Below are 17437 nucleotides of genomic sequence, written 5' to 3' on the forward strand. Positions count from 1 at the left end.
ATGGTATCTCTCTTCTGGGCATTTTGGAAATCTGTAGGGGTGTGTTTTTGTTTTTTGTTTGGTTGGTTTTCTGAGACAGAGTCTCGCGGTCACCAGGGTGTAGCACAATCTTGGCTCACTGCAACCTCCACCTCCGAAGTTCAAGTGATTATCCTGCCCGAATAGCTGGGACTACAGGTGCCCACCACCACACCCAGCTAATTTTCTGTATTTTTAGTAGAGGCAGGGTTTCACTGTGTTAGCCAGGATGGTCTCGATCTCCTGACCTCGTGATCCACCCGCCTCGGCCTCCCAAAGTGCTGGGATTACAGGCATGAGCCACCACGCCCGGCCCTGTAGGGATGTTTTCTAAATGCAGAGAGGAAGGGGATTGTTGAAGCAACTGGAAGCCAAAACTGGGATTTAAGAGGCAGAATCTCTCAATGAATTGTGCTATGGCATGCATGACTTAGGACTGTCTCAGTGGACATGAAGTGAAATGCCAATCATCTGAGCCAAGAACCTTCCTTCATTTCACATAAAAATAAATGCACAGTATGTTTTTTATAGTTTTAATACACACCACATGCTAAACCATGCAAATTCAGAGGAAACTGCTACTTTTTCTTTGTAACTTTACTAAGTTATCATTTTGGAATATTGAATCTCCAACAGCAAGGTCGTTTCTGGTTTACTGTTGCCCATTCGAAGCATCTGTGGCAGTCACTTTTATAGCTGAAACATTCACAGTGATTCTATGTATAGGTGCAAGCATCTGACTACTTCATTAACTACTAAAAAGTCTTGCTATTCAAAAAGTGGTCACGGAACAGCAGTACTGACAGCACTTGGGAGTTAATTAGAAATGAAGAATCTTGGATTTCAGGCATGCACCTGAAATCCAAGCTACCTTGAGAGGCTGAGGCAGGAGGATCACATGAGCCCAGGAGTTTAAGACCAGCCCGAATAACATAGCAAGACCCTGTCTCAAGATTTTAAAAGAGAGGGGGGCAGGGGAGGAAAGGGTGATTGGTGCAGCTTCCATTTGGAATTTAAGGCATCATGAGGAGTGACAAAGGTCATGGTTATGGTGGGCACTTTGGCTTCAGAAGAGTCTCAGGAGGAGAGTTCAGGCCCTTTGTACCACATATCTCGTTTGATTTCTATTTGTGTGAAATGGCCTTTCCCTGGGTCAAGCCCACACCTGATACAGCTTCCTTCAATGAGGCCTTGCTGAAGAGCAATCAGGACCCCAGCTCCTGATTCTGCTGAGCAGGCCTCTTACCTTTCCCTGGTGACAAAAATCAACAATGTGATTGACAGTCTGATTGTGGCTCCAGGGACGTCTGAAGTGCAAATTGAAGAAGCTGGATAGGTGGGATCCTACAAAAAGAGAACCATCACTACAGGCCACAATGCAGCTGCCCCGCTGGTAATACGCAAGATTGTGCCAACGTTGGAAGCTATTGCTCCCCTGGGAAACAAAGTCGTGGGAAGCCTGAGAGCACAGGATCCTTCTGAAGTTTTGACCGTACCAACCAACGAAACTGGCTTTGAAATCAGTTCTTCTGATGCTACGGTGAAGACTGTCGTTACAACAGTGCCACCCAATCTTCCAAAACAGGACCCAGAACTCCGTTGGATATCAAGGTATTGCAGAGTGCCTTAGCAGCCATCCGGCATGCCCGCTGGTTCAAGGAAAATGGTTCTCAGTCCACAGTTAAAGTTCTCATCAGACTACTGAAGGACTTAAGGTTCGTCTTCCTGGCTTTGAGCCCCTCACACCCTGGATCCTAGGCTTACTAGGTCATTATGCTGTGATAACACCAACAGACAGCCTTTGGCCCTAAACACTGCACACAGGTGTTGCTTGCAGATTTTGGGTGCAGGACTGTTCCTGCCAGGGTCCATGGGTATCACTGACCCCTGTGAGAGGGGCAACTTCAGAGTACACAGTCGTGACCCTAGAACAGCAGGACACAGTCTGCTACACAGCTCAGACTCGGTCCGAATCCTCTCACATGGTGGCTTTAGGAAGATCCTTGTCAGGAGGGTGATGCCAGCCATCTTACTTCTGAAATATCTACCTGGGATGGAGTGAGAGTAACACCTTCAGAAAAGGCTTAGAGGAGCCATTAGAGAAAAAGGAAAGAGAGGAAGAAGAGGAGACAGAAGAACCACCTCAAGGAGAGGAAGAAGAAAGCATGGAAACTCAAGAGTGACCTTCCCTTCACTCTCATTCCTACCCAAGGGGGAACACTGAAGCTTAAGCTAGGTGCTACCACGCTTTATATGGTGGCAGACATTTCCGTGGGGTAGGGAAGATAGCAGAAAGGGAAATAAACTCTATAGAAGTGTCATTCCACTGGGTTTTGACATTGGCTTAGTAGCCAATATCAAATGTTGGTACCCTTCTTCATTATAGATGAATGGCATTATGACCTATGCCATCCATCTATAATGAAGGAGGATACCAACATATTTTCCTAATATTCTAGAATCCCCACCTCCTGAAAACCCCTCTCTTAACTAATGCTTCGCTGTTGAAATGTTATGTACTGTTAAGTGTCTAGAATTTTTTTCTTAAAAAGTACTTCCAGTAGGAAAAAAGAAAGAAAGAGAGAAAGAGAGAGAGAAAGAAAAGGAAGAAAATAAGAAAGAAAAAAAGAAAGAAAAAGAAAGAAAGAAAGAAAGAAAGAAAGAAAGAAAGAAAGAAAGAAAGAAAGAAAGAAAGAAAGAAAGAAAGAAAGAAAGAAAGAAAGAAAGAAAGAAAGAAGAAAGAAAGAAAAAAAGAAAGAGAGAGGGGGGAGGGAGGGAGGGAGGAAGGAAGGAAAAGAGGAAGGAAAGAAGGAAGGAAGGAAGGAAGGAAGGAAGGAAGGAAGGAAGGAAGGAAGGAAGGAAGGAAGGAGGGAGGGAGGGAGGAAAGAAGGAAGAAAGGCAGAATCTCAGGCCCCCCACACTGGAGCTGCTGAATCAGAATCTGCATTTTAACAAGATCCCCAGGAGAAGCTTAGCTCTAGTAAACTTGTACCCAAGAATGTATTATACATACTGCAATATGCATCATTTATTGTAAGTTACTTTCCTTTTATTTTTATTTTCTATAGACACTAGTTGAGTCACTATATAATTTTTAAAATTAGGTATACTAACAGGATGCATTATCTATTTATCTCATATTAGGATAATAAAGGGAACACATTAAAAATATTTATTACAAATCAGAGAGGCACCGACTTGAGAACTACTGAGTAAGAAACTATCTGGATGCTGCCAGCTCTGTTTGTACCTTTATTTTTCTACACTATCCCTACTCTGGAAAAACAGACTGCAAGAGAAGCAAATGTAAATTTTCCTCAACTATGATTTTTGTGCCCCAAATTGTCCTCAATGAGGCAAAGTGATGTTATGTCACTAAAATGTGGCATCTAATGCAACTTGACACTCACAAATGGAAACATCTGGAAATATATAATCCCTCTGAGACCCAGATATCAGTGTCTTTAAGGGAAAACAAATGCTCCAAGAGAACTTCCCTTGAACAGTCTTTTTATTTGATAAAGCATTCCATCTTACTGCCTCTCACAAGGAAATACGCCTTTGCTTTTATCAAAGAAAGTTTTATTTTGAACCAAAATAAAGACAAGATTGGATTTTCCCAGGATACAATAAAACAGACCTGGGTTCCACGTTCCTAACCGCCCGATTCTCCCAAACTGTCCCACCAGCAGCTCAAATACATTTCACCTTCAAATTCGCACTCAGCATCTTCTTTCCTAAACCTACATTTTGTCCTTTGTTCCCTATTTTAGTTAACGATCCAAAGTCAGTAAAAATAAAAAACCACCCCAATCTCCTCGTTCTGCAATAATAAAATATCCTTCAGAATTAACTATGTGCCAGGCAAAAGACACATTGTCCCCCTGGTGGAGAAGTCCACAGACAAAGAAAACTCCTGGTCTGGTTACAGTTACATCGTCTGGAATATTTAAAGTCCTCTTGGAATCCTCCCTCCCAATTGCTTCCCATAGTGAAATGTCAGGACCTGTTAACTTTATTTTTGTGCCAAGTGTCCATTTATTGACTCCATCAGCACCTAGTCATCTAACTAACCTAATTAGCTGCAGCTTAACTAACTAGAAGGTCAACTAACTGAAATCTTTTTTAATTCAATTCACAAGAAAAGAAGTTTTTCACAAGTCAGCAAGCTAAGGGCAAGTATATGGGATACGTGTCATTTTTACCTGCCAGGCATACATTTCTGCTGCTTCTGGCTACAGCACCTCTATTTTCTTCTGGGGATCTGTATCCTGTGCCCGTTCCCCGGCTCAGCACATGTTGTTTCACTGAGGTTGACCCTACTCCTTGACACAAGAGCTGCACACAATCCAGCTTTGCCTACCACAGCAATAGGAGGGGCAGGAAGGAAAGGACTCACTGGGCCCAAACCAGCCAATGAGATTTAAACCAGGGACTATGTTGGAAGGATAGGAAATAAAGGTTTAATTTCCACTGCAAATGCAGAGTAGACTACGTGGAGTCTATTTGCTTACACAGGCAAATATCTTCCTTGAGAATCAAATGAATTTAGAGGAAGAGAAAAACCAAGGGATAGAGAAGGGCTGAGTCCTGGTGATACACTCTGAAGTTTAAAAACCCCTCTCCTGATACACTGTCACACTGTTATTGCTGTAGCCAGATGGAGCTGGCTTTCTGACACTTTCAAAGAAAGTCTTAACAGAAATGTTTTTAAATGCTTTTTTAAAAAAAGGCTGAAGTTTGAAAAACAGCACTAGAGACACAACTTTTTTTTTTTTTTTTTGAGACAGAGTCTTGCTCTGTCACTCAGGCTGGAGTGCACTGTCACAATCTTGATTCACTACAACCTTCACCTCCTGGGTTCAAGTGATTCTCGTGCCTCAGCCTCCCAAGTAGTTGCCACCACGCCCAGCTCATTTTTGTATTTTTATTTTATTTTATTTTATTTTATTTTAGTAGAGACAGGGTTTCACTCTCTTGGCCAGGCTGGTCATGAACTCCTGACCTCAAGTGATCCACCTGCCTCAGCCTCCCAAAGTGCTGGGATTATAGGTGTTAGCCACCACGCCCAGCCTAGATCTACAACATTTTAACCACTATAATAGTCTAAGTTAAAAATTGATATTTTGAGTGATGCCTATGAAATACCATGATATAATACTACGATATTCTGAGCAGTAAAAGAAATTCTGACCAATATGCCCCACTTACCAAACTAGAAAAATGTGCACCTTATTTTAGACTGTCCAGAGTGACCATCCTGAGAGTATTTCTTAGGACACCGGTGCCTTAAGAAAAAAGGGGTTTCAGAGCAAATATATGTGGCAAAGTCTGCATAACACAGCCCCCTCTTGGAAAGTCAAAATGTATGAAATAGCAAAAACCGCAATTACTTTTGCACCAACCTAAATACATTAACACATTAAGGGCTCTGTAATGGTCTACACTGAGAAACCTGTTTTCCTTCTCTGACCACTTCACTTCCTTTTATAATTATTATTTTTATTTATTTTTAGCAAGAGTAAACTTAGCAGAGCATTATGTTCAGGAAAACACTGAACTCAAAGGCCACCAGCTCCATCTTAAAAAAATTCCTGTTATTGTTCTCTCTAGTCTACTGCTGTATTGAGAAAACTGTAAAAACCTTGAATTTCCAAATCTAACAGAATTTAAATCTCATTACCTCAGCATATCCCAAAATAATATAGTTCCAGAAGTTATACTGTCAGCAGCATAGTACATTTATCAATTTTGCATTTGAGACTGCTGTGAGTACTTGTGTTTACATCTGAGCAAGAAGAAAAAGGTATGGCTAACTGGACTGAAATCATTCCAGGAAAATAAGTGCTTAAACCAGTTCCAACCTAATTAGCTTCTCACAAAAGCTAAAATCCTGCTTTATGCAACCAAATAGCCATTATTAAATCAAAATCCGAAGTGCTACATTTCAGAACAGAACAAAATTCAAGTTGTAGCTAATTACTCCAAAGTCAAAATTTAAATATTCTGTATTTGTGACTGAATTTGTGATTGACTGTAACGCTACTTGAGCTAAATCAAGTAGACAAGTATAGGTATATGAGACCTTTTTTTTAAAAAAAAAAAAAAGTGATCTGGACATTCCTAGATCAGATGTTCTAATTTAGCATAGTGAGACACAGAACTCAAGGAATAAGCATCATTGAGAACTCTCAATGTTAGAACATGCGATACAAATCCATGTTTTAAATGCTTCGATGGTCAACACAGACAGATATTGTTTATCATTTGTTCATTCTTGCTCGTTAGCACATATGAATTCATTTAGCAGAGAGGTGCTGATGGCATACTCTGGGTTAAGAACTATACTAGGTGATGAGGACAGAGCCTCCCGTCATGTTATGGGTGGAACTGTGCCTCCCCACCAACCAAACTCATATATTGAAGTCCTAGCCCTGAGTCCCTCACAAAAAGCCTATAGTGACCTTGACTTACCCTACATAGTCTTATACAATTCATGTATCCCTGTGAGATAGCTAGTGCCATCATCAACATCATCATCATCACCATCCCCATTTTGTAGATAAGGAGGCTGCTATGGTTTGAATGTATCCCAAAAGTTCACATATTGGAATCTTGTCCCACAGTGCAGCTGTTTTGAAAGGTAGGACCTTTGGCAAGTGACTGGGTCATGAAGGCTCCGTCCTCATGAATAAATGAATGAATGAATGAATGAATGAATGAATGAATGAATGGGTTATCAAGGGAGTGGGCGAGTTGTCAGGAGACTGAGACTGTTGCAAAAGCCAGTTTGGCTGTCTCTGGTGAGCCCCCTTGCCATGTTATGTCCTGTGCCACCTTGGGACTGCAGAGAGTCCTCACAAACAAGAAGGTATTCATCAAATGTGGTCCTAGACTTTGGCCTTCCCAACCTCCAGAATTGTAAGAAATACTATTTTTTTGAGGCAGGGTATCACTCTGTTGCCCAGACTGGATTACAATGGCACAATCATGGCTCACTGCAGCCTTGACCTCCCGGGGTCAAGTGATCCTCCCACCTCAGCCTCTTGAGTAGCTGAGACCTATCATAGGCATGAGATACCATGCCTGACTATTTTTTATTTTTAAAAAATTTTTTATACAGATGGGGTCTCCCTATGTTGCCCAGGCTTGTCTGGAACAACCATGTTCAAGCAATCCTCCTGCCTCAGCCTCCCAAAGTTCTGGGATTACAGTTGTGAATCACTGTGCCTGGCCACATAACACATTTCTTTCTTTATAAATTACCCAGTCTCAGGGATTCAGTTATAGCAATGGAAAACAGACTAAGTCAGAAAGGTTGAAAAACTTTCCTAAGATCATGTAACCTTTAAATGCAGAGCTAGGACTTGCACCCTTGTCCACAGTGCCCCCATACAACTGGGTTCCAAGGCACCTGGAGCATAAAATATAGCACAAAAATTGGCCATATTTCTAAAAAGGCACAGTGAGATTCTAAAGACACTGGAAACTTGAAAAAGAGAGGGAAATGCTCACAATCATAATTTCCTGGAAGACCTCTAATGCCTTATTTGAAATGTATACTGTCCTCTCACCAAAGAGGAATCCAGGTTAGCCTCTTTAGAGAGACCAAAGGCAGCCTGATCCAAGAAGACCAGCAGATGTTGAATTTTGACAGAGTATCCATATTCAGAACTTTTTTTTTTTTTTTGGTGGAGATGAAGTCTTGCTCTGTCACCCAGGCTGGAGTGCAGTGGTGCAATCTCGGCTCACTGCAACCTCTGCCTCCCGGATTCAAATGATTCTCTGTCTCAGCCCCCAAGCAGCTGGGATTACAGGTGCGGACCATCATGCCCGGCTAATTTTTGTATTGTAGTAGAGATGGAGGTTTCACCATGTTGGCCAAGCTGGTCTCAAATTTCTGACCTCAGATGATCCGCCCACCTCGACCTCCTGAAGTGCTGGGATTACAGGCGTGAGCCACCGTGCCCGGCCCAGAACACTTTCTTAAAGGAAGACCAAAAAAATGAGCAAAAGATACAGACAGTTTTTTTTTAATCAGCAGAAAATCAATAAAGATGAAAATTGGTGCTGTAAAATGGAGCCAGATAACTAACTAAACAAACAGAAAACAAGAGGCATTGAGAATCAGACTTCCTACATTCTGTAATATACTCAAACTCCTTAAAAAAAAAAAAGTTATATCTAAGCCATAGCAGCTGGGGTTATTACTTTTATATAAACACTTAATAAGTGTCATACATTGCACTCAGCAGTGTGCCTTGAGCAAATTACTTAATGTTTCCATGCCATGGTTTCATCTATAGGACCAGCATCTACCCCAACTGTCAGTTGTGGGGATTAACTGAAATGGTGTATATAATGTGCTTTGGAATATGCCTGGCAGTTAGTAAGTGCTAAAAAAAAATAGGAACTGTTCTCATCACCACTACCCGGGGTTCAACATTCTAAGGAAGATTTCATCAGCTCCATTTTTCAGATGAGCAGACTGAACCTTAATAAGCCATCCTCAGGGGTCAGAGAACAAAAAAGACTTAATCACAACAGTTCTGGCAACACCAAGAGTTGATTCTGACTAAGCCTTCAGCTCTTCCCCAGTCATACGTGGAAACAGCGACAGTGTGCTACAAATAGCAGGTGCCCAGATATTTCCTCCTAACTTACACTGCTGTGACTAACCCCTGAGCTGCGCTACTCAAAGCAAGGTCCTCTAATGCATAATAAAACAAATTTACTAAAAGGCAGAAATCTATTAATTACAACCAAAGACTTCCATAACAAAATACTGCAATTACTACTCACTACCTGGCTGGCTGTCTCTTTGAACAGGCTGAGATAATTGGTTTTCTTTGTATTTTATTTTTCCTACTGAATTACTTTTTTTGTGTATATGTATTAGCCACTACTACATTCAGGTACAAAATGTGAAATTTCTTTTGTATATAAGGCTGCTCATGCTCAAGGGAATATTTAGTAAATTAGATGGGCATTTATTTCCAAAAACTATGCAGGAAGGAAAGGGAAGAAGGTCCCCAAATTAATAATCTTATTAATATACAAATGCCATGTGAAATCCATTCTCTTCTATTCCCCTGAACAATTTTCTTCAACAGAGATAACTGATGAGGTGCAAAAAGGAGGGTCAGAGAGAACTGAATTCAAGGAAGAAAGACAAAAATGGGAAAATGAGTACAGGAGAAAGATGTATTTTAGGTGGGAGATTGTTGGAAGAAAGTTCAGGCCTGATTCAGGCATCATCCTCATTAAATAATACAGATCCAATCTTGTCCCAGGGAGATAAGACTTGCAGAGTTCACCTTATGGAAGCATATCATAAGGATACATGTGAACCAAGGGAAAACAGAAGGAGGTCCTGGATATCCTCCCCTTCAGTCCTCCTAGCTGCAGGACCTTGGAACCTGCACTTGCTCCCTCTGCTTAGACTGCCTGTCCCCTGTTCTTGAAAGAGCCAATTACTTATTTTCCAGGTCTCATTCACATCCTTTTACTTCCCAGGACATATGATTTGAAATTATCAAGTTCATTCATTTACAGACTTTCTTTTTTTATTCTCAATAGGTATTGCTGGGGGATGAATGAATCTACAGTAGACGCCTAGACTTCTTTTAAGGAGAGATAAGGCACTGGAAAGCCATTTGATATTTGAATTGTTGGAAAAGAAATAAAAAGACTTCATTTGCTGTGTAGATTCCAAGGGCTCTCAGTTCCAGCTGCAGGCCGTGTTGGGAAGTCATCCCAGTCAACATCCAGGACACTGGGAAAGGCCTCTGTGGTTGATTTGTGATGTCTGCCATGAGTGCAGCCACCAGTATAGTGCTTTACTCACTCTTTACTCATCCTGCATCACCTAGGATACTTTCCTTGTTGCTACCCTCCACAAGCAGCCAGAATGATCCTCCCAAAGGTAAGGCAGACACTATCACAGCACTTCTCAAAACCCTCCAACAGCTCCTCTTCTTACTCAAGATAAAATCCAATGGCCAGTCACCATCCATCTCCCTCCCCACCAAATGGGTTCCAGCTTCACTGGTGTCTTTGCTATTCTACAAATACAGTGAGCTCACTCCTGCCTCCCTATCTTAGAAGCATTTTCCTCCATCAGAAACATCCCCCTCCCCTTTCTGCAGGTACCTATTCAACTCACCTTATCAAGGAGGCCTTCCCTGCTCACCCTATGTAAAGAAACCCTGTCTCCATCACTTTCTGCCATTTCATTCAGCTTTAGTCTTCTTTATAACAACTTCCACTTGAGACACATTTTTTAAATTATCTGTTTTCTTCGTTCACCCTTTGTAGCCCCCATCCAATACCTAAACCCCATTAGGAGAAGAATTTTATCCTTTATATTCATGGGGCATCTCTGACACTTAAAGCAGTAATTGATACATAAGGAGTCCCCATTAAATATTTGTTGAATGAATAAATAAATGTATTCCCCACTTATAATTAAAATGATTAAGGCCATTTTCATCTAAAGAATAGCTTAACTGCCCATGAAAATACATGTCCATGAGCTTCATGTTCTGTTTCCCTCCTGGCAGATACCAAAAACAGAATTTCCTAACATTTGTGGCAAAAATAAAAAAATAAAAATAAAATACACATTTGGATTCTCAACAAAAATTAATGTATCTCGCCATAACATACATATAATAGAGAAACAAGAATAGGGGAAAAGCCAAACCCTTATAAATTTTCCCTAAAGCAGTGGTTCTCATAACGTGATCCCTGGACTCAGCATCCGAAGCCCCAAGCACGTGCTAGAAATGCAAATTCTTAGGCCTAGACCCAGACCTACTGAATCAAAAACTCTGAAGGTAGGGCCCCAGAAATCTGTGTTTTAACAAACCCTCCAAAGCACGCTCAAGTTTGAAAACTACTCCCCTAAAGAAAAATGTGAGATTTTAGAAACTGATTTTTAGCTATGTACAATTTTGATATTTTGGTTTGTACATTAAAAATATGACATTCCTTATAAGATGGTTGAGATAGCCTCTGAATAATCAATAGCAGCCCGGGTGCGGTGGCTCACGTCTATAATCCCAGCATTTTGGGAGGCCAAGGCGGGTGGATCGCAAGGTCAGGAGTTCAAGACCAGCCTGGCCGACATTGTGAAATCCGGCCTCTACTAAAAATACAAAAATTAGCTGGGCATGGTGGTGCATTCCTGTAATCCCAGCTACTCAGGAGGCTGAGGCAGGAGAATTGTTTGAACCGGGACCCAGGAGGCGGAGGTCACAGTGAGTGAAGATCACGCCACTGGGCACTCCAGTCTGGGCTACAGAGCAGACTCCATCTCAAAAAAATAAATAAATAAAAATAGTAATAATAAATAGCAAATTTCATTCTATCATTTGACCAAATTATAATTTTTAATACTAACCATACATGAATTGATTTAATGTTTTAAATATTTTTGTAAAATCAAGCTTCGTATTCCATGGCTGCCCTGGATCTACTTATAAATGACACTAAACAACCACATCTGATTTCATCCTAATGTTGTGACTTTTTTCGGGTAGCAGTTCTGATAATTAGTAGGGATCAACAAATTAAAAAATGACTGTAACATGTCTTATAAGGAACCCTCGAAGGATAGAGAACGTGAATCTCTAACAGCCTCACATCCAAAAATTTCACCAAACATCTTTACCTGGAGCTGTTTCTTTAATTGCTTCTAACGAAATCGATGCATGTGTTAATCAAATATTAAGTGCAAATGTGAGTACTTCTAAGAGGAAGTACAGCTCTTCAGGTCACCAATATACTCCTTACACCCACCGATTCTTTAGAACATGAGGGCTGGGACCCCCAAATCACTCATTCAACCACCCCTTTTTAACATATTGGGGCCACCATCAGGGGGCTCATTACCAACTTGGAGACACAAAGACTACATCCACAATATGGCTTAAGGGCAGTTTCTAAAAACAGGATTACCAATATTAATTGCTGGCCTTGCACTGTTATTCACATATTATTTAGTTTTCACAATAGCTTTGTAAGGTTTTCATGTATCCCCAGTTTACAAATGGAAAAACGGATGCATCAATATATTATCTAAAATTCTCACAAGAGAAAAGCTCAAACTTGATTCCAAGTAGCGTTTTTCTTGAGACATAGTCTCGCTCTTGTCGCCCAGGCTGGAGTGCAATGGCACGATCTTGGCTCACTGCAACCTCCACCTCCCGGGGTCAAGCGATTCTCCTGCTTCAGTCTCCCAAGTAGCTAGGATTACAAGCACGCACCACCACACCCAGCTAATTTTTGTATTTTTAGTAGAGACGGGGTTTCACCATGTTGGCCAGGCTGGTCTCGAACTCTTGACCTCAAGTGATCCGCCTGCCTCAACCTCCCAAAATGCTGGGATTACAGCCGTGAGTCACTGCCCAGTCCCAAGTAGCTTTTAATGCAAGGTTCACTTTTCTTTTTTTTTTTTTTTTTTTTTTTCCTGTCACACATATGGCTCCCTTGAGCTTCCGAGACAGACCCCAAATAAAGGCACTTTTACTACCGGACTGAGAAAGATGTGACTAGGAAGGGCTTGAATAAGAACTTCATTTGCCAAGAAATGGTCTCTGGTGGACTCAGATTTTTCCTTTTTTTCTTCCTTGATGCTCAGAATCACAGCTGTACATTTCTGACAAAAAGATATATGAATCAGAGACAGCCAATATGAGCAAAAGAATAAAATAGAGGGGAAAATAGTAAGAAATGGCTGCACTGGTAGCCGTGATAAAATTTTAATTTGAACATTTTCTGAGAACAGATTTTAGCTTATCAAGCGCTATGCAAATTATATGCAAATCCCACACAATGCCTGCATATATTCCCCGACGCTTGTTTTTTTTTTTTTTTGCTCTCCCTAGGATGTGGCCCTTAGGAAATCTACTCCCTTGGCTCAGCACTCTGGATGGAACATTTGCTATACTGAAGATGACAAATCTGAAGAAGGTTTCTGATCAGTATTCGGTACCTATGTTTACAAGCGAGCCCGCTGATCCCCTATAATAGTAGCATTAAATCCAAATGTCAAGAGGAATTTATATACATATATTTTTTAAGTTTCAGCGTATAAGGCCTCACCCTAGTTACAGGCCATCTTTAGCCACCCTGCTTCTTTAAAAATCAATGCACAAACACAACAAACCACCTCTTGGATGTAGTCATTAGGCAGAAAGAGTTTCCACAGTGGAACCCAATACTGACATAACCTTTAGGGACAACATTGTAATTTATCATGGGACCATGTGCAGGCTACCCCAGAGGCATCTCTCACATGGCAGAGGTGACACACACGGCAGTAAGGTGTCAATTTTATAACATATATGCAGAATCCGGGCCAGAAGCTATTAACTAGCCTTGCTAGCCTCCTCTCACTTCTTAGAATTCATTACCAAGCCCTCTCCTACCTTGGCCTTTTTGCTTGTTCTTTAAATGCTCTTGACTCTTCTACACGCCTTTGCATCCTTCAGGGCACAGCCTTAAAGTCCCCTTCTCTGAGAGGCCTTCCTTAGCTAAAGAAGAGAACCCGATTATTTTCTGTCAGGCCACCTGTATATGTACTACAACCACTGGTACTTATTTTATTTGTTTTACTTACTTATCTCCTTCAGGATGTGAACTCCTTGAAAGCAGGGACCCTGTCCATCTTGGCAACCAGGATATTCCTAAAGCCTTAATGCACACTTACCAAATAAATAAATAAATAAATAAATAAATAAATAAGCAGCTCCTCCTTTTTATTTCCACTCCCAAAAGCTTGGGCTCAGCATATGGTGGTGAGAAACCGTCTTCCTTAGATCTCTGAGATGCAGGAATACCCCCTCTTGAGAATGATGGAAGGTACCCACCTTCATAGAATACTTGCAAGCAGAATCTGGAGCAGAGACACTGAGAGGACGGGCTGGGAAAGGCAGCCCACCCTCCACGTTCAGGAGCACCATGCTGCACTTGACAATCTGCCTCATTTGGCCTTCAAGGCACGATGCGCATCTCCCTACTGTTTTGGCAGGGGGTGGCTGGCTTTTGGTCTTCGCTGCTATACGTGCTTCCTGACTACTGAACCAGAAGATGAGCAAATCTGACAACTGCTCCAATGCCGAATAAGTTTAACTAGAGTAATGAACACCATGAGGGCATCTGCTGGACGCAGGAGTAGGGTGTAAGTGAGGACCCATGACTGGCCAGTCAATTATCTATTCAAATGCTAGCAAGATTGCCCTGGACAACTTTTCTCCCTGATTAGAATAAAGACCCAATAAAAAACTTGTCTAAAAATATTTAAATATACTCCAGGTGCCCTTTCTCATTTCATTAGATGCACTACTGTTAGGCAATTCTACACAAGCCCAAGGCTTCAATTGCTCTTTCTCTGCTGATGCATCTTCCAGCCAGGACCTTTCTTCCTGAGCTCCTCCCAGAAATCCAATTGCCTCTTAGACACTGCTGCTTGGATATCTTGCAGTCATCGCAGACTCAAAATGTGCAAAACTTGCCTAAGTTCACACTGATAGAAAGTGGCAGGCTAATTCATAGTTTAGATGACACCACAGAATATACACAGGCTTCCCAGTGTGCCCAGATGCCTCCACCTCATTGATAGGGATGCCTGTGGGAGAGTAGGAGGGAGGGTGCCATTTTACCATCCTGCTTGGGTAAATGAACCTCAGGAAAATGAGTTCTAGATTAGTAATAGCAATGAAGATGCCAATAAAATGCTACCTAATCTCCCATTAACCCTGAGAACTGTTAACTTCAGTGTTAGCTAGGGATTTCTTAGACATGGATGGGCTTAAAGTTATTTCAAGAAATTCACTTGCTTGGAATTCAGTGAGTTTTTGGGAAGCTGGTACAATCTGAACACCCCTTTTTATTGCTTACTTTGCGTTTTAAGGGTCTCAGTTAATGAAGTATCTCCTAGCACAGTGGGTGAGAAGAGGGGAAAGAAGACGGGGCATCACCAATCCTCTATTCCCTTTTACTAATCCTCACAGGAAAAGACCATCCTACAACATACTCCAGGTCCAGCTGGTTATCTGTTCTGCCTCATTTCTTCTATGTTTTAGTTCACCAACACCAACAGGCTTAGTTTTCCCCAGCCCTGAACAGAGCTCTGTCCTCCTTAGGAGATACCTCATTTGCAGTTCGTTTCCAAGCTTCAACTCATTCCAATGTTCTTAGACACAGTTGTTACCAAATGAGCACCAGCCCCAGGGGTCAACTCAACGGCCATGCCAGGAAGGAGCATCTACCCTTTCCAGTGGGAAGCTCAAATCGGGCTGGCTGTCCTAGATTGCCTCCTTTCCCATGCTTCCTAGGGCGTTTCTAGACATTACCACTTGCCAGGTTTCCCCTGCCCTCGATCTTCTCTGTTCCTTATTATGTCTGTCCAGGGAGATTATTTTGAATTGAAAGTTTTCTTCCTCATCTGACTTGGCACCAAGAACTTGCACATTTTTCAAAAGTCAATGGGGCTTATGTGGTTTTTTAAATTTAGGATTGCTATGGTAGTCACTTCAGTTTTCTTTTTCAACAATCATTTTAATCAGTTCCTGAAAATTTCTGTGCATTCAAGTGCATGACGACATAAAAATTCATTTAAAAAAAAAAAAAAGGCACAAGTAGCTAACACTTTGTAGAAATGTGCCTCTATGGCGAGCTAAAACTCTCTCCTCCTTTTCAGTCATCCTCTAGACCCCATCTCATCCCATTCTGCGGTAGATGTGCACTTCTCATATTTACCTACCCTTCCCAATAATCCCTACTTTCCTTCTAGACTCAAGACACAGCTTTCTACTACTGCACAGAATCCTCCGTGGTTTCCCCAAATCCCCAATCAATTAAAAATGGCTCTGCCTGGCTGAATTTCTAGAGACCTTTGCTGAGGTTAAGGATCAGTCACAATTCATCTTTATTACTTTCACACAAATACAAGATAGGACAGAGATGCAGAGAATTTCAGAAGATTTTGCAAAAACTCTCATTGTCATGGTTTTAAGTCAAGCTATATTCTTACCAAGGTCTATTTGAAGAAAAATACAATTTCTAAGCTTATATTTGGATAATAAAGGCTATTTTAAGTACTTTAATGTTTTTAGAGTATATTAGCTTAACTGAGTATTTTCTCTGCCCTAGAAAATTTCACAAAGCGGTTAGCATTCAGTGGCACACCAAGGCCCGCTATGATGTGCTTTTTGAATTCAATGAAATTCTAATTAAATACAGAGTATCTTAGTAAGCCATCAAGAGGAGCAATACCAACAATACATTATCCCTTAAAAAGCAACTGTGAGTGTTCACTGAATTGTATACTTTAAAATGGTTAAGTTTCTGTTGTGTGAATTTTACCTTGATTTGTACAAAAAGAAATTGTACAAGGTACAAGTCAGTCTAAACAACCTCTGATGGTAATACTTCTTTATTCACATGGGGAGCAGCCACGACTATCACATTCAATTGTAGAATCCCTAATTTATGGCTTTGAATAATTATCAAAAGCTAAGTCATAATAGATCTTGGACATCTTCACATACCCCTAGATAATTAGACATTAATGTGTCCCATTCCAAAGATTACTTGAGTTGGTAAAAGGAATTTCAAAATCAAATGACTACAAAAGTTTGAGCTCACTAATATGAGTGCATGCAACTTCTAAGTCTCTTGTTCAGACAGCGTTAATGTATAGGTTTGGGGCTAATCCTTCCTCTCAACAGAGAATCTGATGGAGTGTTAGCATTAATGTTCTTATTGATTGGCAAAAGAAATTCTTACGGTGAAGATATATTTCCTTATCTGCAGTATATTTCTGTAGATGAAATGTGGTATCATATAAACCCAGTTCTCAGTACATGAGTAACAAATCCTTCTGTAAAGTACAAACTGACTGTATTTCTGAGAATATGCCTTTCAGCACTTTCTATTCAACAGCTCAGCAAACTAAGTTCTCCAATTAATTTTTTTTCTAATCAATGTAATAAAAACATTAGCACGTTTGCTACATTTTGTCAGGAAAACCACTAGTAGATGGTACACAGGCTAGTTTAAATTTCACTTTGCTTTGCAAATGGGATTTAAAACAAAATAATATTTATCAAATTGATGCTTCTGTCTGAAAGGACCAAAATTTATGTTTTAAAAAATGCTCTGAAATAGCAAACCATGGCAACTGTTGACATGAATGAGCTAAATCTGAGCAGAACTCTTAAAAGCCTCACTGGAATATTTAGCAACTATTCCAGAAAGACTAAGGCACCATACCATAGCCTCTGCCTTCCCTGAAATTACTCAGGCTCCATTCACTGACTTAACAAATGTGTACTGAGCACCTCCTGGGTGCCAAGCACAGTGCTCTGAATCGGAAACTGTCGAAAATCAGCCAAAGTCCTCTCTCTCAATG

At 40.9% G+C, this 17437-nt stretch overlaps 1 protein-coding gene and 1 pseudogene across 20 annotated transcripts in view; one reads left to right on the top strand and one right to left on the bottom strand.

Annotated features, from left to right (window-relative positions):
* The window catches only part of MAGI1 (membrane associated guanylate kinase, WW and PDZ domain containing 1), a 686305-nt gene that overhangs the window by 327195 nt on the left and 341673 nt on the right, over window positions 1–17437 (bottom strand). The gene's annotated exons all lie outside the window — the stretch shown is intronic.
* LOC126947636 (interleukin enhancer-binding factor 2-like) lies at window positions 1042–2201 on the top strand (annotated as a pseudogene).

This window comes from Macaca thibetana, chromosome 2 (genome assembly GCF_024542745.1).
Source record: "Macaca thibetana thibetana isolate TM-01 chromosome 2, ASM2454274v1, whole genome shotgun sequence".
Classification (NCBI taxonomy): domain Eukaryota; kingdom Metazoa; phylum Chordata; class Mammalia; order Primates; family Cercopithecidae; genus Macaca; species Macaca thibetana.